Source organism: Ptychodera flava, chromosome 18 (genome assembly GCF_041260155.1).
Source record: "Ptychodera flava strain L36383 chromosome 18, AS_Pfla_20210202, whole genome shotgun sequence".
Lineage (NCBI taxonomy): Eukaryota > Metazoa > Hemichordata > Enteropneusta > Ptychoderidae > Ptychodera > Ptychodera flava.
Window position 1 is genome coordinate 23,781,779 of NC_091945.1, and position 13,006 is coordinate 23,794,784.

The 13,006-nt window shown below is 37.3% G+C and overlaps 1 protein-coding gene across 1 annotated transcript in view; it reads right to left on the minus strand.

Annotated features, from left to right (window-relative positions):
* The window catches only part of LOC139117204 (atrial natriuretic peptide receptor 1-like), a 110,854-nt gene that overhangs the window by 96,798 nt on the left and 1,050 nt on the right, over positions 1–13,006 (minus strand). The window lies entirely within an intron of this gene.

A 13,006-nucleotide genomic window follows, 5' to 3' on the forward strand; every position in this document is an offset into this window, starting at 1 on the left:
CAATAACTTTGTTTTTGGAATTTCGCATAAAATGTTGATCCACTATACATGGGAGTCTATGACAAAACTGTAAAAAAAAATTTTCAGAATTAAAAATATGCACTATTTGTGTATATATGACCCTGAATAATTGACATAATTTGCTTGATTAGAAGAGGGTGGTAACACATGCATCTGTGTACAATAACTTTGTTTTTGGAATTTCGCTCAGTGAAATGTGGATCCATACATTGTAGTCTATGAAGAAACTATGAATAATTTTTTTTAAATACAAAACTTGGCAAATCTGTGTATTTATGTATGCTTGATTATTGATATTTATGTTCTTGATTAGACTAGAGTGGTTACAAGTCCATGTGTGTGCAAGAAATTTGATTTTGGAATTTCACCGAAATGTTGATTCACTATACATGGCAGTCTATGGTGAAACCCTATGAATAATTTTTTTCCAATACAAAAATAGGTAAATCTGTGCATCTATGTACACTCAATTATTGGTACTAATGTTCATGATTAGACTAGAGTGGTTTCAAGTCAATGGTTGTGCAAGAAATTGATTTTGGCATATCACTTAAATGTCGATTTACTATACATGGCAGTCTATGATGAAACTATGAACGAATTTTTTTCCAATACAAAAATAGGAAAATCTGTGCATTTATGTACACTTGATTATTGGTATTAATGTTCATGATTAGACTAGAGTAGTTTCAAGTCAATGGGTGTGCAAGAAATTTGATTTTGGAATTTCACTGAAATGTCCATTCACTATACATGGCAGTCTATGATGAAACTATGAATAATTTTTTTCCAATACAAAACTTGGTAAACATGTGCATTTATGTACACCTAATTATTAGTATTAATATTCATGATTAGACTTGAGTGGTTTCAAGTCAATGGTTGTGCAAGAAATTTGATTTTGGAATTTCACCAAAATGTTGATTCACTATACATTGTAGGCTATGAGGAAACTACAAATAACTCATAGGTTATCTGATCCTAAATTGTTATTCAAAAGTTGTTCGACCTGAAGCTTCCAGTTGTTATTGATGACACTATGCACTATTCTGAACAGTTTGTATTCTGTCAATGTCCTCAAAAATTAAAAAATGTACATACAGCGACATGAACGTTTGACACCGACCTATACCCAATGTATTGTCAATGGGAGAATGATGTCAAATAAGTAATCTCCCAAATTGTTATTGAAAGAGTCATTATAGGGGACAGTTATGCACAATAGTGTTGAATAAGTAGAAATCATGACAACTTAAATCAATGTGGCTGCTTGGACCATCAATACATTGTTTATTATACCTTAAATTTGCGCCCGAAGGGCGCGCCGAAAATGGTAATGGCAGAAAATGAAAGTGCCAGGAGGTATTTTTTCTTTTTTCAGTATTCCATAACGTGCACATGCAATTTCAGCTTTGATGCATGAAAAAAGGTGACCCTCCCCCATAGGCTTGCACAAAATTTTATGACCCTTCAAAAATGCTTGCGCGAAAAATGGCGACCCACCCCAAAAAACACCGGCCCACCCCCCCCCCTGTAATTTGTGTCCAGTCCCTTAGTCCCAGATTATATTATCCAATCTATTCTTACGTATTACCTCATTCGTTGGTTTGAAGTCGTTACCGCGAAATTATTTTCCTACTATTACTTTGATGTAATAGATGATCTGCTCTGACATTTGATATCAGGGACATCATCCATCTGCCACCATTTGAAAATACACCGACACACGTATGTGTCACAGTGGACATAATTTATATTTATGCTAAAAGTAATTATTCATTGCTCGTCGGATTTGCTGACGTTTTCAGCTAGCATTTAATAATAATAATAATAATAATTTATTTTTCTAAAGCGATTTCCATCAATAAATATCAAACCGCTTTACAATAAAATACAAGATGAAAATACAATAATAATAAAAGTACCATAAAAATGCTCTGGTTAAAATACAACAAGTACATTAAAATACTCCGTTAAAAATACAAACTCTACAATGCAACATGATACGAACATCAAAACGATGACTTAATCATTATAGTACTTTCTGAAGAGATATGTTTTCAGAGATGTTTTAAAAGAGGCAACAGATGGTGACAATCTAATTTCTTTTGGTAAGGCATTCCATAAAGTGGGAGCAGCATTAGAAAAAGAACGGTAACCAAAATGTTTCTGTTCCCAGTTCACCGGCTCCAAAATTGGTGTGAACGCTGAGCGTGTAAACCGTTTAGGAACGTGAACTGTGATAAGATCAGAAAGATAAGCAGGTGCTTGATCATGCAAAATTTTATACACAAAAAGAAGAATTTTGAAATTAATTCTAGCATGGATAGGCAACCAGTGAAGCTCATGCCTCACTGGTGTGATGTGTTCATGCATTTTTGTGCGTGTAACTAGACGAGCAGCAGAATTTTGAAGTAACTGAAGTTTACAGAGGTATTTGTCTTCGATACCGAACAGCAAGCTGTTGCAGTAATCGAGACGTGATGTTACAAAAGCATGCACGAGTCTTTCAGTGTTTGAACGATCTAAAACATTTCTAATACGACCAATTCTATGTAGAGCGAACGATGCACACTGACATAATTTCAAAATTTGAGTACTCATATCTGCACAGCAATTTAAATAAACACAAGACACATTTAGTCATTTGAGTTCGCAAATGTCATAGGCATTGCAAACTTCTGTTTGAGAAAGTATGTATTGGTGTTTGCATCTAGCATAAAACAGTGAACTTTGTCAGCAACATATTTATGACATTGACATTGACAATTATACGCTCTGTTCATCAAAGTAGTAACATCTGCCATAGAAAATGTGAGATGGTTTCACATTTCAAAGCTTTTCCCAGTATCGCTCTTGAAGATAGGTTTGTTCTGAGCATTTTTAGTGATTGTGAAACGAATGCCGAATGTTAGTAACCGATAGACTGTGCAAATGATGTCTATGTAAATTGGGCAAACTCGAGAAAATGTTCCTTCGTAAGGTACTTTCGACGATTACTGTGTAAGCAATAGCTAATGTTGTTTGTGCTTATTCTCGACTACGCAGAGCACAGTTCATGACTGGCGCTGAATTTGATGATAAAAATTTTCATCAAGATTCATCGAAGTTTCTTAGCTAATTACAGGAAGAATCGTCATAATTATGCAAATTATTCCAAGCGGCGCCATAGAAAACTCAATGGACCAAAGTTAAAAACTCGCGATTTCTCGCACTGTATCGTCCGCTAATAGTCATGTAAATTACTCCAAGCAGCTCAACGGAAAACTGACAAACAACAACTGACTGCCAATGACGTATGTGGTTCTCATGCAAAGCTGCTACTGTACAATAGACAAGGCAGGATATTCCCGAACTTGAAAATTCGGAAACAATGGGAAAAATTCTCTCGTAAATTCCCCTTCAGAGAAAATGGATAGATAGCATGACCCTGCATTTGCAATTTAGCACATTCATGTCACGTCCTACAAGACTTTAAATGTTCTACAGTTCTTAAAATCTTCCTCTTTAATAGAGCAAATTACCAGTAAGGTTATTGCGGCCAAAATCATCAACCTTCTTGCTCAGAGTTTTAGTCATCCAAGTTAAAATTGCCATATACAAAACTGTTCAACATGTAACCCTAAAAGTTAAGCGCAAGTGGAAGACGAAAATACTATTGGTAGTTGTCAAAGCTAAATGTACTTCGTCACTTGTTGAATGATGAAAGTGGATAGTTTATTGGCATTTCATTCAATGCTTCTATACCAGGTTCCTTTGGCCGTTTTAAACCATTTTATTCCTCAAAATGCGGAAGAGATTGGGAAGAAAGTGATGAATGTAATGAAGTCATTGGTGCTTCTTTTAAATGTGGTCTTTAATTAAGCTGTACTCTGTTTGCCTAGACATACTGATTCAAATCGCGCTCCAGATTTACTTTATAGACAGGCAATCTCGAATCTTCTACGTATTTTCAAAACAATGGGGCGATGACAGAGTTTATGGTGACTAGCCTTAAAAAATCGGCGCTTATGGCAGGGCTACAGAGAAATTACATTGTATGTATCTTATCTTATTGCTATGAAGGAAACGGTAAGTGATAAATTGCCACTTGTCTCTCTCTCTCTCTCTCTCTCTCTCTCTCTCTCTCTCTGTCTGTCTGTCTGTCTGTCTCTCTCTCTCTCTCTCTCTCTCTCCCTCTCTCTCTCTCTCTCTCTCTCTCTCTCTCTCTCTCTCTCTCTCTCTCTCTCTCTCTCGATATTGACGGTGAATATTTAATGATTAAGGCACAACATTATCCCGACCCTATTCTAACATATATCCTTGCGCACAAGCACGGATTCAGAAAGGTGAGTGTATTAAATAAGTTGAAAACTAAACACCTTTGATTTACGGCGCTGTGTCGTTGTAGTCTTGTAAGTGATAAGGGCAACTTCTATCAAATAATAACAGTAAATCATACTTGGTTGGTTATGGTGTCAAAGTGTCTCATAACCAACAACCTCCCTCGGGGTAACTGATTCCTTCGACGAACACTGACATAGTTACGACCAGTATAGACTGAGTAATTGACAGACCAGACGAAACTGGACTGCAGACGAAATTTTATGACACTTTCAAGAAAAGTGGAGACACTTGGGGTCAAGGGTCAGATTAGAGTGTTGTTTGTCGCTTTCTGTTCAAAAATACTACATTTGTGTGCAGACAAAAAGATCTGGAATTTTGAACTGTTGACATGGTGGCATGACACTATGTACAATGCACTGAGACGTACGTGTAGTGCATTTTAAACATTTTTTTTAATAAATAATAATCATCATCATCATCATCATCATCATCATCATCATCATCATCATAATGACACGTTTGTGTTTATCGTTAATCAGGCTCATATATTAGAACATGGACCCCAAATTTACTAAAAACCTACCACTCATATTTTGTGCAAGCTGTCTCAGCTGAGCTGACTGCATGCATTTTAGACTTTTATTTTAGCGAAGAAAATCAATTGAATGTTAGATCTTCCGGATAAAGAAACTAAGTGAAACGTTATTGAAAGAGATATTGTATATATGTTATAATTTTTCATATGTTCTTTGAAACTTACGATATAGATTTGTGCTATTGTCTGTTTGTTTGTGTCCTCTGCTTTGGATATTCGAAAGCCAGAGGGTATGATGTTGTTATCACTCTCGTTCAGAGTGTTTTGGGCTTATCTCTTGAGCCCTCCGGAAAAATCACTCGTTCTGTTTCCACTACACAGCAGCCCAATCTTCTCAATGCATAATGAACTTGTGTGACCGCAAGATCTATGTAAATAGTGTCAGTTTCATTTCGCTGGAATTTTCTGTAATATACGTCTTTTTGTGAACATCACAAAACATGGTATGAGAGAGTGTCTTTGTGAGAGTATGGGAAGTTGTATCTTAACTAATCTGCAAACTGCAAAGGGACCACCAGCCGAATGGAAACTTTTGGCGGCAATTTATTTGCAATGCATGTCTTCCATCCTTTCTCGTCATCTTCGGTCGAAAAGTGCCATATAATATCCAGAGCTTTGGCTTCAAACAGCTCTTTTTATACCAAGATTTATTTCTGAGAGCATAAACTGTATTATGCACTTGCTGCAATTTATCAACATTCTACACTGGCAATTTTCTGCAATAGTTGCACACAAGGCCGAAAGATAGACCGGTCATACGGTCTTTTTTTCTACATTACAAGCAAAGCGATAAATTAAGAGCAACAGCGACAAGCGTTTGGAATGGTAGATCAGTGCGCAGCACATAAAAATTTGATGAGAATTTACTGTGCAAGATTCAATGAATATTGCATGAAGCAGTCCGTAGTGCCATCATATTTTAAACAATAAGCGGAACGAGATGCCTACGGGGTGTCCGGTAGATATTCGCTGTTCAATTACCGTACCATGCTTCGGCGGTAAAAGCTGTGCTACAGTCAATTGTACACCCGGAATATTCACCGGGGACACATCAAGCTGAGACGGCATATCAAAATATGCCATGCACATCGTAAGGACAAGATGCCAATCAATCCCATATCACGGCGGAGAAAGCAGTTTTTTGTGTCGTGTTTGTCGCGATGGTGAAGTTCAGTACTATGTAGTTTCCTTGAAACAAGGTAGTACCTCGTGTTAATGAGCTGCGTGGAAAATATCCTACCGTTACTGTCGTCTTTATAGGCCATCAATAAAAGTAGAGAAGTATGGCAAATATCAGATAGTTGACCCAGGTTTCTATGAAATTTGAAATTTTGACCGTTTCGAAGTGTTTATGGAAAAGCAGCTCTTCTCACGCGATTGTCACGGTGTTGCTACTAACAGAATCTCTAGGCGCCCGTTATAGCTTTCTGAATTGGAAAAAGACTCTTCCAAATTGTAATTAAGGGTGACATATTTCCGAAAGCGCCTTAGAAACTATGGCCATGCAAAGAAGAAACGATGGCGACGACGAAACAATAAACGTCTACGTTGATTTTTGTCTTATTTCACTTTTCGTTTGATGAAAACTTTAGACTTCATAGGCCATCTTTAGACTTTAGTCTTGCTGTCAACTTATATCCTTGTGGCCAATGCGCACATTTGACATTACACGTTCATCGAGGCCTAAAAACGCTTCGTTCACGCTTCTTGAAGGTTCTGAGGACCGAAACAATTGTTTGAGCGTTTTATGATGAATTTCCCTTTCACACTATCAACCGGTCGACAGCGCTTGCGTCAGCAAACAGCAAACCACTTAAGGTTGCTCGTCGAAGAGCAGCCGCGCGCAGTTTTCGCTGGAAGCAAACTTTCCAGTCGATAGTTGTGTTTCCCTCGGATCAACGCAGCGCCGGTGGGATAGTTGTTTCACCGTGTTACGATGTTCTACGCCATTAAGGATAATGCAATAAAGCTTTGTGAATCGAGCGTAGCTTGTGGTAAACATTCAAGCCAGCCTCAGTAACAAACACATTCTGCCATGCAAAAAATAGACATATCCAAAATTAAGAACCGATGGTATCAACCAACACTATCAAATCAACACGTCACAATTACACGTTTACGAGAGACATACTCATAGATTTTGTATAAAATACTACCTGCATATTAACCTTTGGTTAATTTAAATAATATAATCATCCTACAAAGGTTTGAAGGAGTTTAATGCAGAACGCACTTCGGGGGACAAATATTTGGACTCTCAAATTTCTACTTTTTTTCAGATCTACCACTTGTGGGGACTCATTTTAAAGCTCTTGGAGAGAGAAAAAATTTCACAGTCTTAGTTTTTCGAAAATCCAAACTTTAATATATCATGGTGTTGGTGGCCATTTTGAATTTCGAATATTGGGTAATTTGTTTCTCTATAGTTCCAAAATTTGCACGGTGAACCCCCACCCCACCCCCCTTCCCCCGCTTTTTATTCTTGATTTTGAAAGAGAACGGTTGAAAGATTCCTCGAGGAAAGTTTCAGCAAAAGTTTAAGTCTTTCACTTTCAAGGCGCATACTACCTTAACAGATAAGCCCAAGCAATATTCACTTTATTGGTGCAGGTGTTATCAAAATCTAATTAAGGTCAAATGTGTTAGATCTGCTCGCTTTCAATCACTCAATATCATAATAATTGAAATTCACTTGCACTAAATCTTCCCTACATATTTCTAAACTTGGGGATCATTTCATATGTTAATTGTGGTTGTCACTAAGCATCGCAAGTACAGAAGTTTCATATTCGAACACGGGCAGAATAAATTCATATTCTTGAAACTTTAAAAGTTACCATGAAAATCTCGACTAAGTAAATCAATTGTGAAATATGAAAGCGGCATCTTTGGCACATCAGGTAAATCACGCGTTAGTCTTTCCTCTTAAAATCACAAAGTTCTTTGCAAATTAAATAGATTGCATTTGTTGGAAACGTTCATTGAATCAATATTCAACACATTGCCTTCAAGCACAAAACAAGATGTAACTATATAGGCCAACCGGCAATGTTCGCAGAGGTGTACTGAGCTTACGGAGACAAGCACTCTCCAAAATTGATTCATGATATAAATAAGTCTTCTTCAGAGTCGTATAACCACGTCCACTTTGAAAATTGATCCAAATTAACGATTAGAAAGCTTGAAAAGTAGCTATGAGAAGACAGACAGACAGACAGACGACGGCACTCACTCACACATACACACACACACTCTCTCTCTCTCTCTCTCTCTCTCTCTCTCTCTCTCTCTCTCTCTCTCTCTCTCTCTCTCTCTCTCTCTATCTCTCTCTCTCTCTCTCTCTCTCTCCTTGATTAATGTTCACTCTGTGTAAAATGAGGGCACTTATTCGATGGTCAATATTTGTGAATTTTGGCATTATAAGATTTGTCAAAAGTTACATGCGATCAGCAGGCATGTTTTACAGAGGAAAAGTTTAAAATATCGTACCATACTTAAACAATGTATCAATAGCAAAGGCGAATCTCTATGGGCCAAAAAACGGCAATTCAAAGTTGCGATGAATTGAATCTGGGTACGTTTTATCCGGTGATTATATGTTTTCCTCCAGTTCATTTGAACAGATCCAGGGCAAAACACAGAGATAAGGGAAGATAGATATTCCGGAAACGGGAATCTAAGATAAGTGTATCTGGGAGAAGAGTTAAACGATAACTACAGTCTAATCTCGCCCATTCATCTCGCCGATATGTTTCTCATTGTTCGTGGCTTCTTCACTTGAACCCCGTTTGCCTTTTTGAGTCTAAAAAGTGAATGCCCCATGCATGGCTTGAATAAGCGATACAATCAGACATGCTTAAGAGAGAGGTAAATTAAGGATGCGATGCATCTGTTAAATTCGAAATCAAAATCAAAGTCTAAACATATGTCCGCAAAAGAATGATCCATGATAGAAATAAAGTTTTGATCCAATGTATATTGTTGTCTTCTGTGCATACATTGCCTGAATCATTCAAACTCTACGCTCTCCAGCATTTACAGTAAAATTTCCTCTTTTCTGAAGACTGTGTTCGTGAAGATAAAACGCTTTTGGCCACAAGTGGCTATGATTTTTACAATCATGTCTGTCTGTCTGTCTGTCTGTCTGTCTGTATGTATGTATGTATGTATGTATGTATGTATGTATGTATGTATGTATGTATGTATGTATGTATGTATGTATGTATGTATGTATGGATGCATGCATGCATGCATGCATGCATGCATGTATGTATGTATGTATGTATGTATGTATGTATGTATGTATGTATGTATGTATGTATGTATGTACTGATGTATGGATGGATGTATTGATGTATTCATGTATGTATGGATGGATGTATTGATGTATTCATGTATCTGTGTCTGTCTATTTATCTGTGTATCTCCCTAATATGTCGACCTGTCTGTCCGTCTTCCTTCCTGCCTGTCTGTCTTTCGATAAAGATACTCATTTCTTCGTATACCTTGCATATGTTGTGAGGCTATTTATCTTGATTTGGAAGAAGATAAAAACGTTAAATAATTTCTTGCTGAGTCTAGACAACATCAATTCGACAGTGTCTTGGGTACTGAATCATATATAAGGCTTTCCTTTAGCAATCTGTTGTTCTGAAACAAAATAGACAACGCCTTTTTTCTCCGTCTTGTATGTTCCATTTAACTGTACAAGAAATCGTCAAATAACTCCGGAGGTTTCACTGTGCCGCTGTTCTATAACAGTTGGCATTTTTATGTCATCACGATCTGTAATTTTCATTACCTTGTAAATTGGCATAACGCGACTACCAAGTTAATAAGACACCCGATGGACTGTGTCTGCTCATAAGTTGTAATGTTATTAAACGAAGTGATACTGCATACTGCAAAAACATGCGTGAGTGATTTTGTCATGTCGTCGGCAGCTGTACCTTCGTGTCAATTATACGACGTTGACAGAACTGGATCTTATCCATGCGGCTCCTACACAGTGCGTGATGCCTGAAGTCGGAGGTTGATCAGTACGATGATTTCTAAGGGAATTTCCTAAACGTTTTGAGTCGTTCGACTTTAAATAAAGCAAAATGTCAAAGATAGAAGATTTGATTTATACATTGTTCATGCCAACATTGTTCAGAACATTCATCGCCTTGAACTATTTTGTTGCAATTTTATATACCGAGCATCGCTCTTGATGTGAGTTCGGCGGTCAACTCAGAGTGACCTCCATTATAGTGTGCAATGATAGACACGCCGCTGATTGGATTGTAGATGTCTATAGTTGATAAGATATGACACTAAGATATCTTGATAAGCAGGGACAAACTTAAGACATCTCGATGCGATTAACGTTATAAGCGAATACACTGTGAAAGTCTGAAAGTCGTCCAAAGACGGATATGGAGTCGCAGCGATTATAATACCTCTTGCGATTAAGGCCGGCATTATTCCATTCGGCCTGTGCTTTGCTCCTCCAAGCGATTAGGGAACTCGAACATCACGACTTTTATCCGAATCACTCTGAAATCAAGATACAAAATTCCCGTTCTGTCAGACTAAATAGAGCACCCTGCCATTCAACAAGTGTTCTCGGCATGTGCTGAGGAAATTTGTTCTCCCATGCTGCTGATAAATCTCTCTCGAATGTGAAGCTTGCCACAGGAAGATTCGTAATTATCACGTACACACCTATAGCGAAAAGCAACCAGGGATTTTTCTTATTCAATAGAAAAATCTCGCTTACACTCGTGGCTAATCTTGCCTATACTCCCAGGTAGACTATTACAGCTTCCATTTCAATCCAATCTTACTTCAGCCAGATATGCGGTCCTTCTGCTGTTAGAAGATACTCAATTTGTCACGTGTTCAGCGGCAACCTTTACATGTGTTTTTGCAAAGTGTTTTTGAAGTGCCGTTTTGCTCTGCGTCACAGCGTGGTAAAGCGAAAGAATGGTTCTAAATCGAGACTGACCCGTGCCAAGTCAGACAATAATTACGGTACAGATCTGAAGAGGAAGATGCGACGGCGCGTCCTTCCGACAAGAGCTTCAAATGACGTCGGCGGGTATTCCTTTAATCTTCAGCACCGTCAAGAAACTCTTTTTTTTTCAATTTCTGTTTTTTCCTTCTCTTACTATACGGTTAATTAAACCAGAAAGCATACATTCTAAGAATGTAACATCGACATATAATCTGATCATGTATTTCTTAACTATATGCCGCGGGTCATATAAGATCAAACTCATTCTTCTTTGTTTATTTCTATATATTTATGCCTATGTCTGTTTCTCCTCACATGAATATATATATATATACATATATATATATATATATATATATATATATATATATATATATATATATATATATATATATTATCGAAGTATACAGATGTCCTCGTGGGAAATTACAGTGCTCAATGCAAAAGCAGAGCGTTATAAATAAACAGATTACTTCAAGTACAAATAATGAAATCTATTACTTAAGTTTCATGCATCTTGCAATCCTCAGATAGACTCTATCTGAGGATTGCAAGATGCATGAAACTTAAGTAATAGATTTCATTACTTTGTACTTGAAGTAATCTGTTTATATATATATATATATATATATATATATATATATATATATATATAATATATATATTAGTTTATATACGTATGTCTATGTTATACATATACATATACACCTCCATCTATATATCTTATATATATTATTATACATATATGTCTATGTCTGTGTCTGCGCGTGTCTGCGCGTGTGTTATACGTATGTGTGTGTCTGTGTGTGTCTGTGTGTGTTTCTTTGTGTGTATATACCTTAGTTGAAGTTACCATATTTGATACCATATTTCGCTAGCAAATAGTGATTCCTTCTATTGAAAAGTACTTACACAGCGGCATTGTAAGCGTACATCAACATCGATATCTCCGAATTTAATTTTGTTTTGGGTGGGGGGGGTTGTGTATTTTTCTGCAATGTAAGCTAATGTGAGCTAGCTGATCATCATGTAATGTGTGTTATGGTTAATAATATATCATTAAAATGAGCCTCAGCGGCCGATTAGTGGGTATATTCAGAATGCTTTCTGCCTGAATTACATTAGATTCGAAAAAAAACGGTACGGATTGCATTGATTCCAAACAGAATAGACAACTTAATATACTCTCAGGCACTGCTACAAATCTATGGAATAACTGAATAATTTGCAACCAAGTTTTAGACGTAAAAAAGGTTACAAAAAAGTTTAGACATAAGAAATAACAACACTTATAACATAAGCTATTTGAAGCAAGGCGCTGTACAGAAAACCCGACACACATTTTGTTCTGCGTCATGATGTATGTATTTCGATCGAGTCCGTAGTGAAATGAAACAGTGTTTTGTCGGTCTAATTCGAATACTATCTTGTCAGCGCGAAAACGGACCCTTCGCCTAGCATAGAAACGTAATGCGGAGACGGATAGCTTTTCAATAGTAAGAAAATCGGCGTTAGAACTAGTCGAGTTATTAAATACACTGAGATAATGGCAAGAGCAGAGTAAACGTTTAGGCTAGTGCTTTTAGAACTCCCTTATTATACACTGTTTGGCTTGCACTTCGCAAAATCAGCATTGTCACTTTGTGTCGCCTGCGTCCCTTCCAATGCCCTAGCTGAGTATAGGCTATAAAATGCTCGGCCCTGGGCGTTGAATTCAATCTGTATATCGACGATCGCGCAATATTTGATTGTGCTCTCTTCTGTTGCAGGAGGAAACTAAGAAAGAAACTTTTAACGAGATAAACACAAATGTCTATAAAATAATAGCAATAACTCCCTTCGCAAGCGGATATACATACATTCCCGGCGGACTTGACTGCAATTCGCTTCGTGCGTGTATAGCGCTCGCCTAGCGGCGGGGATTATCGCTCAAACGTAGAAAGCTCAACGGATTACAGAGTAGAAGGTTATTAGAGCGGCCTTAAAACGGATAGAAAACTCTATTTATCAAACACTTCTTACTTCCAGGAGAGCTGCCGAAGAGGATACATCAATCGAGTTCCTTG